Below are 18,475 nucleotides of genomic sequence, written 5' to 3' on the forward strand. Positions count from 1 at the left end.
ACCCCCACCACATACACAGTGGTGGTCTGGCTACTGAGGGCTTTTTTAATTTAAAATGTTAAAAAGTTAGAGAGAGGATGCCTCCACATGGAGGGCAACCTAAAAAGGCATCCTGCGGCTGCTTTCGAGCTGGAGGATCTCTTATTGACTCTCCAGGTTTGAGAGCCAGTCCACTGTCCTTAATTGGACAACGAACCTGCCCTCTGGCTACAAATTGGCCAATCCGGGGAATATCACAGATGAGTGACTGATCCCCACACAGTGGGGTCTTCTGACTCTCATTTGAGCCTGACTGTGGGGTCCTGAAGTCCATTGGAAAAACCCTGGCTCTTGCTTCTGAGTCAAAAGGTTGTGTTTCAAGCCTAACTACAGAACTTAAGCATGACTTGAATAGCAACCTGCATTTATATAGCACCAGTAAAAGAGTAAAATGTTCCAAGACATTTCAAGGAGCACAATCAAATAAAAATTGACATACAGCTAAATCTAGGTTGACTCTTCAACACATTACTGTCAAAAGTGCCATTTTTCTGATGAGATGTTAACCTCATTGCTGTTTGTCAGATGTTAATTCTTTTATCCTTTCCTTTTTCTTACCCATTTTCCTTTCCTCTTTCTTCTCCCCTTCTCCCTTTCCTTTCTTTGGTGGAAAGTGCTTTCGAGGCATTTGGCAACTTCATCTTAGCCCATCTGTCAGTTTAATGAGTTGTTCAAAGTCTGCCTCAGTCAAACCTGACTGTGACCTGAACCCTGAACAATATGTGAAGTTTTGTGTTTATAGCTGTTATGCAGGCATTGCAACCCTGACTCCTGCAGGTCCAAGAACATAACTACTGTCCCAGACTACTGTTCTGAGCTGGTATAGAGAGGTGTGGTGTGTAAAATAGGAAACATGGCAGCCAGTTTGTACAAAGCAAGGTCCCGCACACAGCAATGTTATTATAACCAAATAATTTTTGGGGTGGGGTTTGCTGAAGAATAATATTGGCCAGATTCTGGGGAGAATGTACCCATTGTTCTTTGAAATAATGCCATCTTTTGCATCTAGAGTGGGAAGATGCAGCCTGGGTTTAACATCTCATATGAAAGATGGCACCTTAGCGACAGAGCAGCATGGGAGTGTCAGTCTAGATTTTGTGCTCAAGTCCCTGGAGTAGATGCAAAAATCACAATTTTCTGATTCAGAACTGAGCGCTTTACCTATTGAGCCATGGTTGATTAACCCCTATCTACTAACTCCAAAAGTTCAGAATGATGGCAAGGGATTTCAATGCTGACATATACAAGAATTTTGTAATTAAAAGCAAATTCTACCAAAAGTAACTGTGATGGATCTTGCATTTTATATCCCTGATTTTAATATTTCTCCAAAGGAGGTCGTATCTGTGATTCAATTCAGTTGCTGCATTGCCTGAACATAAGCAGGTTAAAGTAATTGGAATTTGCACATTCCCTAGCCAGTACTATGCTAATAGGGTGTCTTTAAATTTCTTTTTGTTGTCTTTAATTACGTTTGAAGTGATTGTGCATAGCCACAGATTAAATATGTAAAGTACAAGTTTTCTCCTTATTGGTCACAGTTGGGTTGCCTACAACTGTTCATGATCACACAATCAGTCTAGTTCCTTTATAGTGTCTGTAACTCATTACCTCTTCCAATCCTTGGAGGTGTCAGCTGTGGCTCAGTTCATAGCACCCTCGCCTTTGAATCAGAGGGTTGTGGGTTCGTGTCCCAGTCCCGGAAACCAAGAACTGTGATTGTACTCGAAAGAGTTGCAATCTGTGACTGTTGATAACTCGAAAGACTTTCCAATCCTAGAACACTCGCCCCTTAACTCTGCTTCTCCCACTCTCTCCTCTAGTGCAACTCCATCTTCCTCATCCCAACATTGGACCCTTGCCTTCACCCCTTTGGCCCCGTGCTTTGGAATTCGCACCCTTAATCCCACCATCAATGCACCTCAGTCTGTTCCTTTAAGACTGTCTTAAATTTACAATTTTGATCTTAATTTTCTGCATTACAATAGTGATGACATTACAGAAGAACTTAATTGGCAACAAAACATTTTGGGATATCCTGAAGTCATGAAAGGTGTGATATAAATGCAATTTTTTTTTTCAGAAACTTAGCTTTTGTCCAAGCTTTTGGCCACCTTTTTAAATATCTCATTCTTTAATTTTACATGCAACTTTTTATTTACATCTCTGTGAAAGACCTTTGGACCTTTTTCCCCATTAAAGGTACTATATAAATGCAAGTTCTCATCTACTCCTATTTCCATGCATCCTTTTGTTGTCTTAAGAGGGAATGATATAAATAGGGGTATAGGCGGGGAAAGATTTCATGCTGTGTCCCAACTTTTTCCCAGACTCCACCATTTTAACTGACCCACAATTATGCAGCAAAAGGTCAACAACCCAAGACATTTGACTGCTGTCAAACTAAATCAAACTGTGTTTATTTCTGCTGTTTTGAGAGATATTTAATACTGAAATTACTTCTTCGGCGCAATGGTAATTATGCATTTTCTCTCATTCTCAAATACACCAAACTCCAGTTTTACTGGCCTGCTAAGCTCATAGGAAGGGAGGAATGGGTCTAAGACTAGTGTTTTAAACTTAAATAAAGGCAATTATAAGAGTTGAGGACAGAGCTGAATAAAGTGAACTGGGAAATTAGATTAAGGGGTAGGCCAATGGAAGATATTTAAGGAGATATTCCATAACCCTCAGCAAAGATGCATTCCAGTGAAAAAGAAAGACTCTAGGAAAAGGATGCCCTATCCATGGCTAACTAAAGAAGTTAAAGATTGAATCAAATTGAAAGAAAAAGCATACAATTCTAGGAAGATTAGTGGCAGGTCTGAAGATTAGACAGAATATAAAACAGCAAAGAATGACTAAAAAAAAAGTGAGAAATTAGAGTATGAGAGAAAGCTCACTAGAAATACTAACTCCGATAGTAGGAGTTTCTATAGGTATTTAAAAAGGAAAGGAGTAACTAAAGTGATTGTTGGTCCTCTAGAGCGAGAGTCTGGGGAGTTAATGGGAAATAAGGAAATGGAGGATGTATTGAATAGATATTTTGCATCTGTCTTCACTATAGAAGATGCAAATAACATCCCAAAAATAATTGTAAATGAAGAAGTAAAAGGGAGGGAGGAACTTAAAACAATTGCAACCACTAGAGAAAGGATACTGAGAAAATTATTGGAACTAAAATCTGGCACGTCCCCAGGTCCTGATGGTCATTGTAGGATTTTAAACAAAGTGGCTGCTGTGAAAGCAGATGCGTTGGTTCTAATTTTCCAAAGTTCCCTAGATTCCAGAAAGGTCCCATCAGATTAGAAAATTGCTAATGTAACTCCTCTATTCAAGAAAGGAGGGAAACAGAAAGCAGGAAATGACAGATCAATTAGCCTAACACATGTCTTAAGGAAGATGCTGGAATCTATTATCAAGGAGGTAAAAGCAGGGTACCTAGAAAATCTTAATGCAATCAGGCAGAGTCAACATGGTTTTGTGAAAGGGGAATTGTGGTGAACTAATTTATTTGAGTTCTTTGGGGAATTAACAGACAAGCTGGAGAAAGGGGAACCTCTAGATATGGTGTACTTGGATTTCCAAAAGGCATTTGATAAGGTCCCACATCAAAAGTTCCTACATAAAATAACACCTCATGGTGTAGGGTAGCATATTAGCATGGATAGAATATTGGTTAGCTAACAGGAAACAGAGACTAAATAGGTGATTTTCAGGTTGGCAAGATGTAACCAGTGGATTGTTGGACCTTAACCTATTTACAATCTATATCAATTACTAGGATAAAAGGGCAGACTGTATGGTTGTTAAATTTGCTGATGATACAAGGGAGGAGAGTAGGTTGTGAAGAGGACCTAAGGTGTCTGTGAAGGGAAATAGGTAGTTTGGCTGTATGGGCAAAAATTTGGCAGATGGGGTATAGTATTGAAAAATGTGAACTTGTCCACTTTGGCAGGGAAAATAGAAATGCAGTACATTATTTAAATGGAGAGATATTGGCTCCAGGGAGCAGACTCGGAGGGAGGAGCAACAGAGCGGTGAGTATAAATCTAGCTTACCTCGGGGATTCGCGGCCTTGTCTCCAGGGAGCAGACTCGAAGGGAGGAGCACTGGAGCGGTGAGTATAAATCTAGCTTACCTCGGGGATTCGCAGCCTTGACTCCAGGGAGCAGACTCAGAGGGAGGAGCAGCGGAGCGGTGATCTCGGGGCACAAAGTAACTGAAGCCAAAAACTGAAAAAGTGACGTCACAGGAAAGCTGTGACCTGATTGATTGGTAGGAAATCTGCACCAAATTTGAAAAAAAAACACTGCAAAGCTAATTAATAAGTTAATTAACTAAGTAGAGATGGCTGGCCAGGTGATGTGCTGTAGCTGTATGATGTGGGAGCTCGCAGATCCCATTGCGAGCCTCATTGACCACATCTGCAGCAAGTATTGGTTGCTGGACGAACTCCGGCTCAGAATTGATGAGCTGGAGTCCGAGCTCCGGACGCTGCAGCACATCCAGGAGGGGGAGAGTTACCTGGATGCTTTGTTTCAGGAGGCGGTCACACCCGGTAGATTAAGTACCTCAAATTCGGTCAGTGGTCAGGGTCAGCAGGGTGTGACTGCAAGTGAGGCAGGTAGAGGGATCCTGTGTTCAGGAATAGAGGAGCCTCGGCTCTTGACCTTGTCCAGCAAGTACGAGGTATTTGCTCCCTGTGTGGATGAGGAACAGGGCTGTAGGGAGGGTGAGCCAGCTGACCACGGCACCGTGGCACAGGAGGTCATTCAAGAGGGGGAGCAAAAAGACAAGTGATAGTTGTAGGGGATTCTATAATTACGGGAATTGATAGCATCCTTTGTAAGCAGGATTGAGAGTCCCGCATGGTATGTTGCCTGCCCGGTGCCAGGGTGAGTGATATCTCTGACCGGCTTGAAAGGATATTGGAGAGGGAGGGGGAGGATCCAGTTGTTGTAGTCCACGTCGGGACAAATAACATAGGTAAGACTAGGAAAGAGGACCTGTTTGGGGATTATCAGGAACCAGGAACTAAATAAAGAACAGGTCCTCAAGGGTTATAATCTCCAGATTACTACCCGAGCCACGTGCAAATTGACATAGAGACGCGAGAATAAGGGAAGTAAACACATGGCTAAAGGAGTGGTGCGGGAAAAAGAGGTTCCATTTCATGGGGCACTGGCATCAGTATTTGAACAAGAGGGATCTGTACTGTTGGGACGGTCTCCACCTGAACCAATCTGGGACCAATGTTCTAGCGAAAAGGGTAAATAGGGTGGTCAACAGGATTTTAAACTAGAAAGTGGGGGGGAAGGGAAGGGTAAAACTCCAAGAAGTATGACTAATGGGAAACAAAGCAGCAGGTTAGCATGTGGGGGGGTGGATTCAACTTTATGGAAAATTATGAAAAAACTGAAAAGAAAGGAGAGCCCAGGAGAGGCTATTAAAGTCTCCAGAACACAAAATAGGACAGAGTGTTTGGAAAGGGCTAGGAATCTAACTTCAAGCACATCAGATAAAGGGACGACAATGAGAAAGGGGACGGGAAATACAGGACTGAAGGTGTTGTATTTGAATGCACGCAGTATACGAAATAAGGTAAATGAGTTTGTGGCACAGATTGAAATTGGCAGGTATGATGTGGTGGGCATCACGGAGACATGGCTGCAAGGGGATCAGGACTGGGAGCTAAATATCCAAGGATATACATTCTATCGAAAAGATAGGAAGATTGGCAGAGGGGGTGGGGTTGCTTTGTTAGCAAGAAATGAAATTAAATCGATAGGAAGAAACAACGTAGGGTCAGATGAATTAGAATCTGCGTGGGTAGAGTTGAGGACCCGCAAAAGTAAAAAAACCATAATGGGAGTTATGTACAGGCCTCCGAACAGTAGTCAGCATGTGGGGCACAAGATACACCAGGAGATAGAGAAGGCATGTAAGAAAGGCAAGGTTACAGTGATCATGGGGGATTTCAATATGCAGGTAGACTGGGAAAATCAGGTTGGTAGTGGATCCCAAGAAAAGGAATTTGTGGAATGTCTACGAGATGGCTTTTTGGAGCAGTTTGTGGTGGAGCCCACTAGGGAACAGGCAATTCTAGATTCAGTGATGTGTAATGAGGCAGATTTGATAAGGGAGCTAAAGGTGAAGGAACCCTTAGGAGGAAGTGACCATAATATGATAGAATTTACCCTGCAATTTGAGAGGAAAAAGCTGGAATCAGATGTAACGGTATTACAGTTGAATAAAGGCAACTACAGAGGCATGAGGGAGGAGCTGGCCAGAATTGACTGGGAGATGAGCCTAGCAGGAAAGACAGTGGAACAGCAATGGCAGGAGTTTCTGGGAGTAATTTGGGAGACACAGCAAAAATTCATCCCTAGGAAGAAGCATACTAAAGGGAGGACAAGGCAACCATGGCTGACAAGGGAAGTCGGGGACAGCATAAAAGCTAAAGAGAAAGCATACAATGCGGCGAAGAACAGTGGGAAGCCAGGGGATTGGAAAGCCTACAAAGACCAACAGAGGACAACTAAAAAAGAAATATGGAGGGAGAAGATTAAATATGAGGGTAAACTAGCCAATAATATAAAACAAGATTGCAAGCGTTTTTTTAGATATTTAAAAGGTAAGAGAGAGGCAAAAGTGGACATTGGGCTGCTGGAAAATGACGCTGGAGAAGTAGTAGTGGGGAACAAAGAAATGGCGGAGGAACTGAATAGGTACTTTGCATCAGTCTTCAAGGTGGAAGACACGAGTAACATCGCCAAAGTTCATGAGAGTCGGGGGGTAGAGGTGAGTATGGTGGCCATTACCAAGGAGAAGGTGCTAGGAAAACTGAAAGGTCTGAAAGTGGATAACTCACCTGGACCAGATGGATTACACCCCAGAGTTCTGAAAGAAATAGCTGAAGAGATAGTGGAGACGTTAGTGGTGTTCTTTCAGGAATCACTGGAGTCAGGGAGGGTCCCAGAGGACTGGAAAATCGCTAATGTAACCCCCCTGTTTAAGAAGGGAGTGAGGCAAAAGACGGGAAATTACAGGCCGATTAGCCTGACCTCGGTCATTGGTAAGATTTTAGAGTCCATTATTAAGGATGAGATTTCAGAATACTTGGAAGTACATGGTAAAATAGGGCAAAGTCAGCATGGTTTCATCAAGGGGAGGTCATGCCTGACAAATCTGTTAGAATTCTTTGAGGAGGTAATGAGCAGGTTAGACAAAGGAGAGCCAATGGATGTTATCTACTTGGACTTCCAGAAGGCCTTTGACAAGGTGCGGCACAGGAGGCTGCTCAGTAAGATAAGAGCCAATTGGTGTTAGAGGCACGGTACTAGCATGGATAGAAGATTGGCTGTCTGGCAGGAGGCAGAGAGTGGGGATAAGGGGGTCCTTCTCAGGATGGCGGCCAGTGACTAGTGGAGTTCCGCAGGGGTCAGTGTTGGGACCACAACTTTTCACTTTATACATTAATGATATAGATGAAAGAACTGAGGGCATTCGGGCTAAATTTGCAGATGATAGAAAGATAGGTGGAAGGACAGGTAGTATTGAGGAGGCGGGGAGGCTGCAGAAGGATTTGCACAGGTTAGGAGAATTGTCAAAGAAGCGGCAGATGGAATACAACGTGGGGAAGTGTGAGATCGTGCACTTTGGTAGGAAGAATAGAGGCATAGCCTATTTTCTAAATGGGGAGAGAATTCAGAACTCTGGAGTGCAAAGGGACATGGGAGTCCTAGTCCAGGATTCTCTTATGGTTAACTTGCAGGTTGAGTCGGTAGTTAGGAAGGCAAATGCAATGTTGGCATTTATTTCAAGAGGACTAGAATATAAAAGCAGGGATGTGCTGCTGAGTCTTTATAAGGCTCTGGCCAGACCATATTCAGAATTTTGTGAGCAATTTTGGGCCCCGTATCTCAGGAAGGACGTGCTGGCCCTGGAGAGGGTCCAGAGGAGGTTCACGAGAATGATCCCAGGAATGAAAGGCTTAAGATGTGAGGAACGTTTGAGGACTCTGAGTCTATACTCGATGGAGTTTCGAAGCATGAGGGGGGATCTGATTGAAACTTACAGAATACTGAGAGGCCTGGTTAGAGTGGGCGTGGGGAAGATGTTTCCATTAGTAGGAGAGACTAGGACCCGAGGGCACAGCCTCAGAGTAAAGGGAAGACCTTTTAGAACAGAAATGAGGAGAAAATTCTTTAGCTAGAGGGTGGTGAATCTATGGAATTCATTGCCACAGAAAGCTGTGGAGGCCAGGTCATTGAGTGTATTTAAGATCGAGATAGATATGTTCTTGATTGGTAAGGGGATCAAAGGTTACGGGGAGAAGGCGGGAGAATGGTGTTGAGAAACCTATCAGCCATGATTGAATGGCGGAGCAGACTCGATGGGCCGAATGGCCTAATTTCTGCTCCTATGTCTTATGGTCTTATATTGCGGCACTCTGTGGTACAGAGGGATTTGTGTATCCTGGTACATGAATCACAATAAGTTAGCATGCAGGTACAGCAAGTGATTAGGAAGACAAATTGGATGGTGTTGTTTATTGCAAGGGTAATGGAATATAAAATAGAGTCATAGATGTCTACAGCAGAGAAAAAGGTCTGCGCCAGTCAAACAAGTACCTAACTATTCTAATCAAAAAGTAGGGATGTTTTGCGACAGTTGTACACAGTGTTGGTGAGAACACCTTGAGTACTGTGTATAGTTTTGGCCTCCTTATTTAAGAAAGGATATAATTGCATTAGAAGCAGTATGGAGAAGACTTACTCGACTGATCTCCAAGATGAAGGGGTTATCTTATGAGGAAAGGTTTGACAGGTTAGGCCTGTATCCATTACAGTTTAGAAAAATGAGAGGTGATCTTACTGAAACATATAAGATCCTGAGGGCACTTAACAGGGTGGATGTCAAAAGGATATTTTCCTTTATGGGAGAGACTAGAACTAGGGAACATGGTTTAAGGGGTCTCCCAAGTAAGATGGAGATGAAGAGAATTTTTTCTCTGAGGGTCATTAGTCTGTGGAGTTCTCTTCCCCAGAGCATGATGGAGGTAGGGTCATTGAATATGTTTAGGGCTATGTCAGATAGATTCTTGACTGACAATGGAGTCCAAGGGTATAGGGAGTAGACAGGAAAGTAGAGGCTATTATCAGATCACTTATGATCGTATCCAATGGCAGAGCAGGCTTGATGTGCCAAATGGCTTATTCCTGCTCTGAATTCATATTTTCACATTTCAGAAAATACGGCCCAGATTCCCACTCCCATTTCTGGCGCCAGCAATTTTCACCAGCATGGGGTAAGGATGCAGGTAGAGAAACCTGCACTCCTGACCTGGCCATTACATTGAGGTTGTAGGCATCTCCTAGCGCACTGCAATTTTCGTGATGTTGTGCCGGCTTCTCCACGACACATGGTTCACGTCATTAAGAGGAGCCTTGACCATCATCTGGATTCGGAAACTCTTTGAAAGGTAACTTCAAAATGTCTTGCCCATCACCCCTCCATGCCAACTCATGTCCCTCACTTGTCCTCAGTGGCCTCTCATGCTCTCATACTGAGTTGGCATGGAGAATATGAGGAGCCATTGGGGATGGGTGGGGAATGCGAGATGGCATGGAGATGGCATGGCGAGTGGGTGGGAGGTGAGGGGGTGAAGGTTAGAGGGCCTAAATTATAAGCAAACAACTGAAGTGACGTCCCAGAGAACCAAATCTTTTAAATAGCCCGCCTCAACACTTGACCGCCCCTGTGGCTGCGTCCAATCTGCGTCTGGAGGTGGAGGACCCGATTCCATCCCGCACCGGCCCCCTCTGGAATAAAGACTGTGCCATTTGAGGGCATTTCTCCTGAGGCGGGTGTGGTGAACCGGGAAATTTTCCAACTTGTGCTACCTGCTTTGGGAGTGAAAATCCAGGCCTACATATGCAGCTTTTTAGACTGATCTGAATTTGACTCTCCCAACCCAATCTGTTGTGCTACCTTGAAGCTTTAAATAAAAGTGCGGCAAAATTAAATAAGTGTGTGTGTAGCACAGTAAACTAAGAATTATTCTCCACATACAGCCTTTTGAGATCTAGTAAAATTTCTAATAAAATATGAGCATGTTGTATTGGAACAAGCAGCTGTGAACCAAAACATCTGATCATACGATGGGAATATATCTAGTTATGCAATTTAAAATTTTCACATAACGGCCAGTATTAAGCGACCCTTAAAGTTTTGCTTTAAAAACTATTAAATTAATTTTACTGGCATTTTATAGCCCTAGAGCATCTCATAAATAAGCCCTATGCTTCACACCCTTGTGGTCACCAGCCCTTGTCATTTTCATTCATTCACATTAATCGTTCAGAAATTTACTTGGTTGATGTGCATAGTTCTTGTCTTCTTAGGCAGTCCCTCAGGATTGAGGATTACTTGGGTCCATTCTGGTGTGATGGTTCTGAGGTGGTTGAGAAATCCAATGCACGATCTGGAGACTGCCACATGCGGGGCAGTTGGTGCTTGAAGGGTTGGATAGATGAGTTGTTTGCAGCTTTGTGAGCTCTCTCCGATGCCTTGACTTCGTCACTGCATGTTCCCGACGAAGTACCTCGATGTGTTCGCTATTTTCCGGAATGAACCTTCTCCATTTTGGTCTATCACAAGCCAGGGTCTCCCATGAGTCGGAAGGTATATTTAACCTCATTAGGGACGCTTTGAGGACATCCTAAAGCATTTCCGCTGTCCTCTGGGAGTCTCCTGCCATGACCGAGTTCTGAATAGATCATTGCTTCAGAATTCTGGTGTCAGGCAAACGAATGACATGTCTTCCCCAGCGGAGCTGGTTTTGAGTGATTACCACCTTGATGCTGGGCATGTTGAATTGGGAGAGGATGCTGCTGTTGTGCTGCCTTTCTTGCCACCAGATTTGGAGCAATTTGGAGATTTGTGAAGGCATCACTGGTGATGCTTCTCCAGTGCTTTGGGGTGCCTGCTGTAGGTTTTCCAAATGTCCGAAGCATATAGTGTTAAGTTCCAATAGTTATTTAGAAATGAAGACCAAAACCAAGACAGAGTTTTACTGTTTGTCATAAAACTCTTCACCACTTGAACTAGTCACAGCTGTCATCCCTTTTATACAACCAAAAGGGTACTTAGTTAAACAACCTAATAATTAGCAATCAAATTTCTTTAACTGTTTCCTTCCCTAACATATTGGAGTTCAGGGATCACTGCTTCCTGGTAAATTATGACCTTTGTCTCGGGTTTGAAATCCTGGCCATCAAATACTCTTCCCCTCAGTTGGTCGAAGGCTGAGCTTGCATATCGGAGGCATTGATGAATTTTGTTGTTCATGCCTACCTTCATTGAGAGTAAGCTCCCAAGATAGGGAAAATGATCCACATTTTTCAGGATCTTGACATTAATCGTAATCGACAGGAGGAGTGTTGTGCTGTGGGAGCTGATTGGAAGAGGATTTAGCTTTCTGGGTTTTTGTGAAAGGCCCATTTTCTCATGCTTTGGAGTTTGATTTCTTAGTAAATACACACATAAGTGTCATCTGCATACTGAAGCTCAATGACTGAAGATGGAGTTATTTTGGTTTTGGATTGAAGGCAGCATGGGTTGAACAATTTCCCATCTGTTCTGTAGATTTGGGTGTGATAGGCAAGGGAATTTGCTGGAAGTGAGGCGCAGTGTTGCAGCGAGGAAAATGGAAAAAAGAGTTGGTGCAATGACATCACCTCGTTTCACCCCAGTGTTTGCTGAGAAAGGGTTTGTGAGGTTCCATTGGTGAGGATCACAGCATGCACATCAATATGGAGTGGGTGGAAGATGATGATCAATTTCTGAGGGTAGCCAAATTTGAGGAGTGTACTCCAGGGGCAGGATATTTAGGTTGGCGTATGGATGCGATCAGCAGATCGGCCCCCGACTACGATTTCACGCTGGCTGGCCAGTTAACAGCCAGCCAGCGTGAACCACGCGCTAAAATGCTTAGCCCTGCTGGGGTGGGGGTGGGAGAAGGGCGGGCGCTGACGTGATCATGGGCGCGGGAGAGTGTGGAATGAAAGCTCCTTGAAGGCAGAGAGCTGCCTCAGGGAGCTGAAGAATTTAAAAGCAATAAATAAAGATTTGAAAATTCAAAAAAAACATGTACATGCATCAGAATCAGTCACCTGAACATATACATGATGAAAATTCTGTCAATTTTTTACAATTTAATAATGTCATCCAGTCCTTGGATGGGGTTTCATCAAAAATGCAAAGTCCGCCTGGCAGATTCACATGTCTGCCAACCGTAAGGTTGGGCGACCATGAAATGTAGGTGACAATTGGAATTTTAATGGGCTTAATTGCTCTCTTGAATGTTGGTGGGTACATTTCCGAATTTTGCGCGTGCCTGCCGACCAAAATATTGCGTGAGCAGGGGATGACTTCAGGATGCTCGCCTGACGCGATCATGTGCTATTTTACGCTCGGGCGCATGCCCGCCACTGTGCTAAAAATTCTGCCACATAAGTCTTTGTGGTTGATAGAGTTGAAGGCTCTCATGAGATCGAGAAAAAGCCAGGTACTGCAGTTGGTGCTATTCCTTGAATTTGCCTCTCTGTGAAGATTATGCGTCTCTATGGGCGAAAACTGTGCTGCACCTCTGCAAGGAGGAGATTGAAGTGAATCCTTGCAATGATTTTCCCTGTGGCAAACAGTAGAGAGACTCCTCTGCAGCTACTGCAATTCGGCTAATCTCCCATTTTGAAAATTGCCGCAATCACAACCTCCCTAAGAATCCCCAGCATGCTCTCCTCTTCACAGATGAGCAATATGAAGTTGTATAGCTGTGTCAGGAGTGTATCTGCACCATGTTTCGGAATTTCAGCAGGGACTCCACCTACTCCAGAGATCTTGTTTCACATCTGTCAAATTGCTTTTTCAACTTCGTTCTGGATGAGGGTTAGCTCCATGACTCAGCAGAGTCGGGGTATTGAAGAATGGAGTTGGGGACGTTCAAGTCAAAGACAGAGGGCAAGATTTTCCAGCTCCGTCCACCACCAGGATTGTCCAGTCCTGCCACAATTCAATGGATTTCTGGTTGGTCCACCACATTCCCTGCAGCAGATCCCACCAGGCAGGACCGGAAAATCCTGAATAGAGTCTGAGTTGAGGAGTTCTTCAAAATGTTCTCTTCAGTGAGCCTCGCTGTCCTTGATGAGCTCCCATCCATGCTTAGATCTCAGTGGGGTGGGTCCTTGAGTGCTTGAGCCATAGATCATCTTGACAACACTGAAGAAACCACGCATGTCGGTGTCATCCATGAGTCGTTGGATCTCCTGCGCTCTTCCTACCCGCCATTTGTCCTTTATGTCACAGATTTTAAACTATGCTGCTGCCTCCGGCTGCCTGTAGCACTGCTGCTTTTTCTCTTGAGGTGTGAAATTTCCAGTCTGCAAAAGCTTTGCCCTTATGATCAATTAGGTCCTGTATCGCTTGGTTGTTTTCATTAAAGTAGTCATGATGTTTTGTGGTGGAGAGGCTAAGGATGTTTTCACAGGTGCGCGTTATGGTGATCTATAGGGTTGCCTGAGCGCTATGGGCACATTGTAGCACCCGTGGTTGGAGGTTGAAAGGTTGGCAGTGAGGTTCTGACTGAGAAAGGCTGCCTTGATGGGATCCTTGAAGCCTTCGATGTTAATTTTCTTGTGGGGTTGCTTCTGTTGCCTCTGCTGTTTGGGGGCCAGGCTGATGGAGATGGTAGATCAGGTAATGTGGTGATTGGTACCTGTCATGGCATGGGTGATGTGGACATGTCTGCGGTCCCTTACTCAGCTGATGACGTAGTCGAGCAAGTGCCACTGTTTGCACTGTGTTGTCATGAGGTATTGTGTTTGTCTCACTGGTGGAATTGAGTGTTGGTTATGACAAGGGTCATATTCTAGATATTTTGCACCCTTCCAAAGATTTGTCTCCTTCCCAACTATGCATTGAAATGTCCGAGGAGGATCAATTTGTTGCCTGCTGGTACTCGAGCTAAGAATTGCACAAGGTTAGTGTAGAATCCCCTTTAGCATTATCTACTGCCTCAAGAGTAGCAGCATGTGCACTGATGACAGTGGCATGCTGATTCCTCATTAGGATGAGCTGGGTAGTCATGAAGCACTTGCTTTCTCTAAGAGGGTCATGAATCTTTGGAACTCTCTTCAGAGAGTGGTGGAGGCAGGGTCAATGAATGTTTTTAAGGGAGAGTTAGATAGATTCTTGACTAACAAGGAAGTTAAAGATTAACAGGGATAAGTAGAATGTGGAGTTGAGACCATAATCAGATCAGCCATGATCTTATTGAATGGCAGTGTAGACTCGAGGAGCAGAATGGCCTACTCCTGCTCCTAACCTTATGTACATATGTTACCTTACAGGGGGAGTTGCTGAGATTCCAGACAGGCTCATTTTTGAGGGCAAAGCCCACCCCATGGAGGCATTGGTCCTCTTCTGACCGACCCTTTCAAAGAAAGGTGTCTCCACTGTCTCTTTCCTTCAGTTGGCTTTTCCTTGCATTTTGTATCTTACTTGGGGCAGCAGTGTCAATGTCAAGGGGCCTGAGTTCCTGAGCTATGATGGTGGTGTGGCTTTCAGGTCCGTCACTCTTGGGGTCGGGGTTGTACGTGAGGGTCCTGATGTTCCAGGTCCCAAACTTCATTTTGAAGAGTGAAAGATGTCTGTGCATGATTATTCTTAATGTGTGCTGGTCGTTGCATGTTGACTATCTCAGTCTTGGCAGAATGGGGCCTTCATCTAATAGCAAGGAGATCCCAAGTCAATTGGAGGCCAGGCTCTGCTGTGAGACTTTAGCATGTTCTGAGCATGATCATACGCTGGTGCATATTTAACTTGCACAAGTGCATCATCCTTATTTATTTTTTCCTGTCGTTCCTGGGTCACAGAAGATACGGTAACAAATTTGCAAGAGATGCAAGAAAGATAGTTAGTGACAGCTCTTGTAGTGGGGGCAGCGGTTGGTGAGCTTAGATACTATTCAATGAGAAGGGGTCATATCTGTAACTATGAAAAAGCTCTCCCACAGAACCATGTGAGATACAGATGAGTGGTTGAGACACTTATGCTGTCCAAATCATAATTGGGAAATTAATATACTTGTGCCTGTCATTTCCCTGAACTTGCATATATCCCTTTTAATAGGGACATGAAAGCATGAAAATGTGACTTGTACATAAATTGTTAGTTACTCTATTAGTAATGTATTTAGGGTTTTTTGTTCATTTGTTCTCGTTTATGTCCTCCTTTACTCTCTGAAAGTTGCTGACTCATGCTGGGAATGCTGTTCCATATTTATCTGTAGTCCTTTACTGCCACATCCAGTTGACCGTTCTTCATGTGTAAACTTAGACTATGGGATCAGGATTTTAACTGTCCTCCCTCAATCAGAATAGTGCATGGAAAGAGTTAAAATTAGAGAATTATCAAATATGTTGGGAAAAATAGGTCATTTTCACGCTGTTCATATACTTGCTGTGTATTTGATAACTTTGTGTTCTCGGGTGTCGTAAACCTGAGTAACTGTATAAAAATGTCCATTCCAAAAGGAAGGCCAACCCAATTTGAGCAACATTTTAAATACTTTGATAAAAGCAAGATACTGCGGATGCTGGAAATCTGAAACAAAAACAAAAATAGCTGGAAAAACTCAGCAGGTCTGACAGCATCTGCGGAGAGGAATACAGTTAACGTTTTGAGTCCGTATGACTCTTCATCAGAACTAAGGAAATATAGAAATGAGGTGAAATATAAGCTGGTCGAGGGGGGTGAGACAGGTAGAGCTGGATAGGGGGCCAGTGATAGGTAGAGGGAAAAAAGAGATTGCCAAAGATGTCATAGACAAAAGGGCAAAGGGGTGTTGACGGTGGTGATATTATCGAAGGAATATGCTAATGATGACATTAAGGGTAGAAAGCAGGACAAGCAAGTGACAGATAGCTCTAGTGGGGGTGAGGTGGGGGGAAGGGATCGAAATGGGCTAAAAGGTGGAGATAAAGTTATAGATCGAAATAAATTTAAAAATAGCTGGGAAAAGAAAAATATATTTTAAAAATTATAAATTATTGGAAAAAGGGGGACCGGAAAAAGGGTGAGGATAGAGGAGAGAGTTCATGATCTGAAGTTGTTGAACTCAATGTTAAGTCCGGAAGGCTGTAAAGTGTCTAGTCGGATTTTCCGATTCCCCCCTTTTCCAATAATTTACAATTTTTAAAATATATTTTTCTTTTCCCACCTATTTTTAAACTTATTTCAATCTATTGTTTTATTTCCACCTTTTAGCCCATTTCGATCCCTTCCCCCCGCCCCACCCCAACTAGGGCCATCTGTCACTTGCTTGTCCTGCTTTCTACCCTTAATGTCACCATTAGCACATTCCTTAGATAATATCACCACCGTCAACACCCCTTTGTCCTTTTGTCTATGACATCTTTGCCAACCTCTTCTTTGCCTCCACCTATCACTGGCCCTCTATCCAGCTCTACCTGTCCCACCCCCCTCAACCAGCTTATACTTCACCTCATTTCCATATTTCCTTAGTTCTGATGAAGAGTCATACAGACTCGAAATGTTAACTGTATTCCTCTCCACAGATGCTGTCAGACCTGCTGAGTTTTTCCAGCTATTTTTGTTTTTGTTTTAAATACTTTATTTTTTTGGTGTGAAAATGCTGGTTTTTTTTAAGGCTGCAATTTTGATAGGAAATAAAGAATGAAGTAGCATTTATTTAGGGACTTGTCACATCTGTAAAACATTGCAAAGCACTTCACAGTTAATAAATCGCCTTTGCAGTTCAGCCTCTATTATCGTATTGACAATCTTGCTGCCAGTTTTCACATTGTGAGCTCCCATAAACAGCAAATGAGGTGAATGAGAGCATCAATGTATTTTGGTTTTGTTAACTGAAGGGTAATGTTGGCGTGAATACAGAAAAGGCCATGCTCTTCTTTGGAATGCTCAAAAACAGGACATTACTGTAAAATAGTCTTTAATTATGCTATGTAATTTACCATAAGTGGCTTACAATTTATGTATCTATTAGTTACATTGCTTTTTGTTTCCAAAAGTAATGCATCTTTCTTTTACTAACAGTATTGCATCCAATGTGTTTTTTCTCGATCAGGCTCTAAAATATCTCCTATAGGAAGTGCAATTTTGTATTTTTTAAATAGTGCTGTCAGTAAAACCTGGTGCTTAGCTTGAAATATAGCAAACATTTCTGGTTAAAGTACATTAATCAAAGATACAATTTTCATTCCTGGACATTAAGACATCATTTCAAGGTCACACACAGGTGCAGAATAAAAGTGATTTGGCTTGTTGGCATTTTAGCTTTTGAAATTCTGTTTTTTTTCTGCATTGACAATATACATGCAGCATATGCATAGATATATGAATCTCCATTACTTTACGCATTTCAAACAAATAATGATTTTGTTGAAATTGAATTATACCAAGGGAAAATCCTTTGTATAATAGTACAGAGCAGTTTGTGTTGGCTCTGCTGTGGAGCCTGCCTTTAGTCTTAGTCTTTAGAGACAGTCCAAATTTTACCCTTGGGCATCTTCAAAGTGAAGCCCAAGAGCAGCAGGGTACTGCCTGCAATCCCAGTGGACTGTAGAAATGTGTTGGTTATGCAGCATTAGGACATGTAGGCACATCCTTCAGTATATATATATATTATATATATAATATAATTATATTGCTATAATTAGCAAATATTAACTCATTGGGGCAAATTTTAACAAAGGAGGTGTGTTAGGGTTGGGTGGGAGGTTAGAGTTAAAAATTTGTATCTTGACTCCAACCTGCCTCCAGCTGCCCACTTCTAGTTTTAATGAAGACAGGACTCGTCAATGGGCAGCCAACACATTCCAAGAGGCGGATTGGCACTTTAAATATTATAAGCTGCATGGCCTATTGTTATTTGTCATTTGAAATTTAGCACTGGGCAGCTGGGTTTCCTGGGATTTCAGAAATCTGGCAACCAAACTCAGGTGAAGCTTGGATCCAGAAGGTAAATGCTTTTCCTTTGCATGGAGAACCCTGTGTTTGGGTGCCATCCTAACCCTTTCACCCTCCCTGCCCTCTTCCCCTCAAGACATCTGATCCCACACTCCTAAACTACTGAGACCTCTTATTCCAACCTGCAAAATCCACCCCAAGGCCCCTGATTCCCACCCTCTAACCCTTGCTGAGGTCTCTGCTGCGCACCCCCCACCCCCCAGCTCTGTAGCCTCTGATTCCCCTGAGTCTCCCCATGGCCTCTGATTCCCCTCGCCCTCCCTGAAGCCTCTGATTTCCCTCACCCTCCCTGAGGCCTTTGATTCCTCTCACCTTCCCTGAGACCTCCGATTCCTCTCACCCTCCCCACGGCCTCCGATTT

General features: G+C 43.3%; 1 protein-coding gene across 3 annotated transcripts in view; it reads left to right on the plus strand.

The window, feature by feature from the left end:
• LOC144682893 (protocadherin Fat 3-like) overlaps window positions 1-18,475 on the plus strand; it is a 689,075-nt gene that overhangs the window by 188,160 nt on the left and 482,440 nt on the right. The window lies entirely within an intron of this gene.

The sequence above is a fragment of the Cetorhinus maximus genome, chromosome 7 (assembly GCF_964194155.1).
Source record: "Cetorhinus maximus chromosome 7, sCetMax3.hap1.1, whole genome shotgun sequence".
NCBI lineage: Eukaryota > Metazoa > Chordata > Chondrichthyes > Lamniformes > Cetorhinidae > Cetorhinus > Cetorhinus maximus.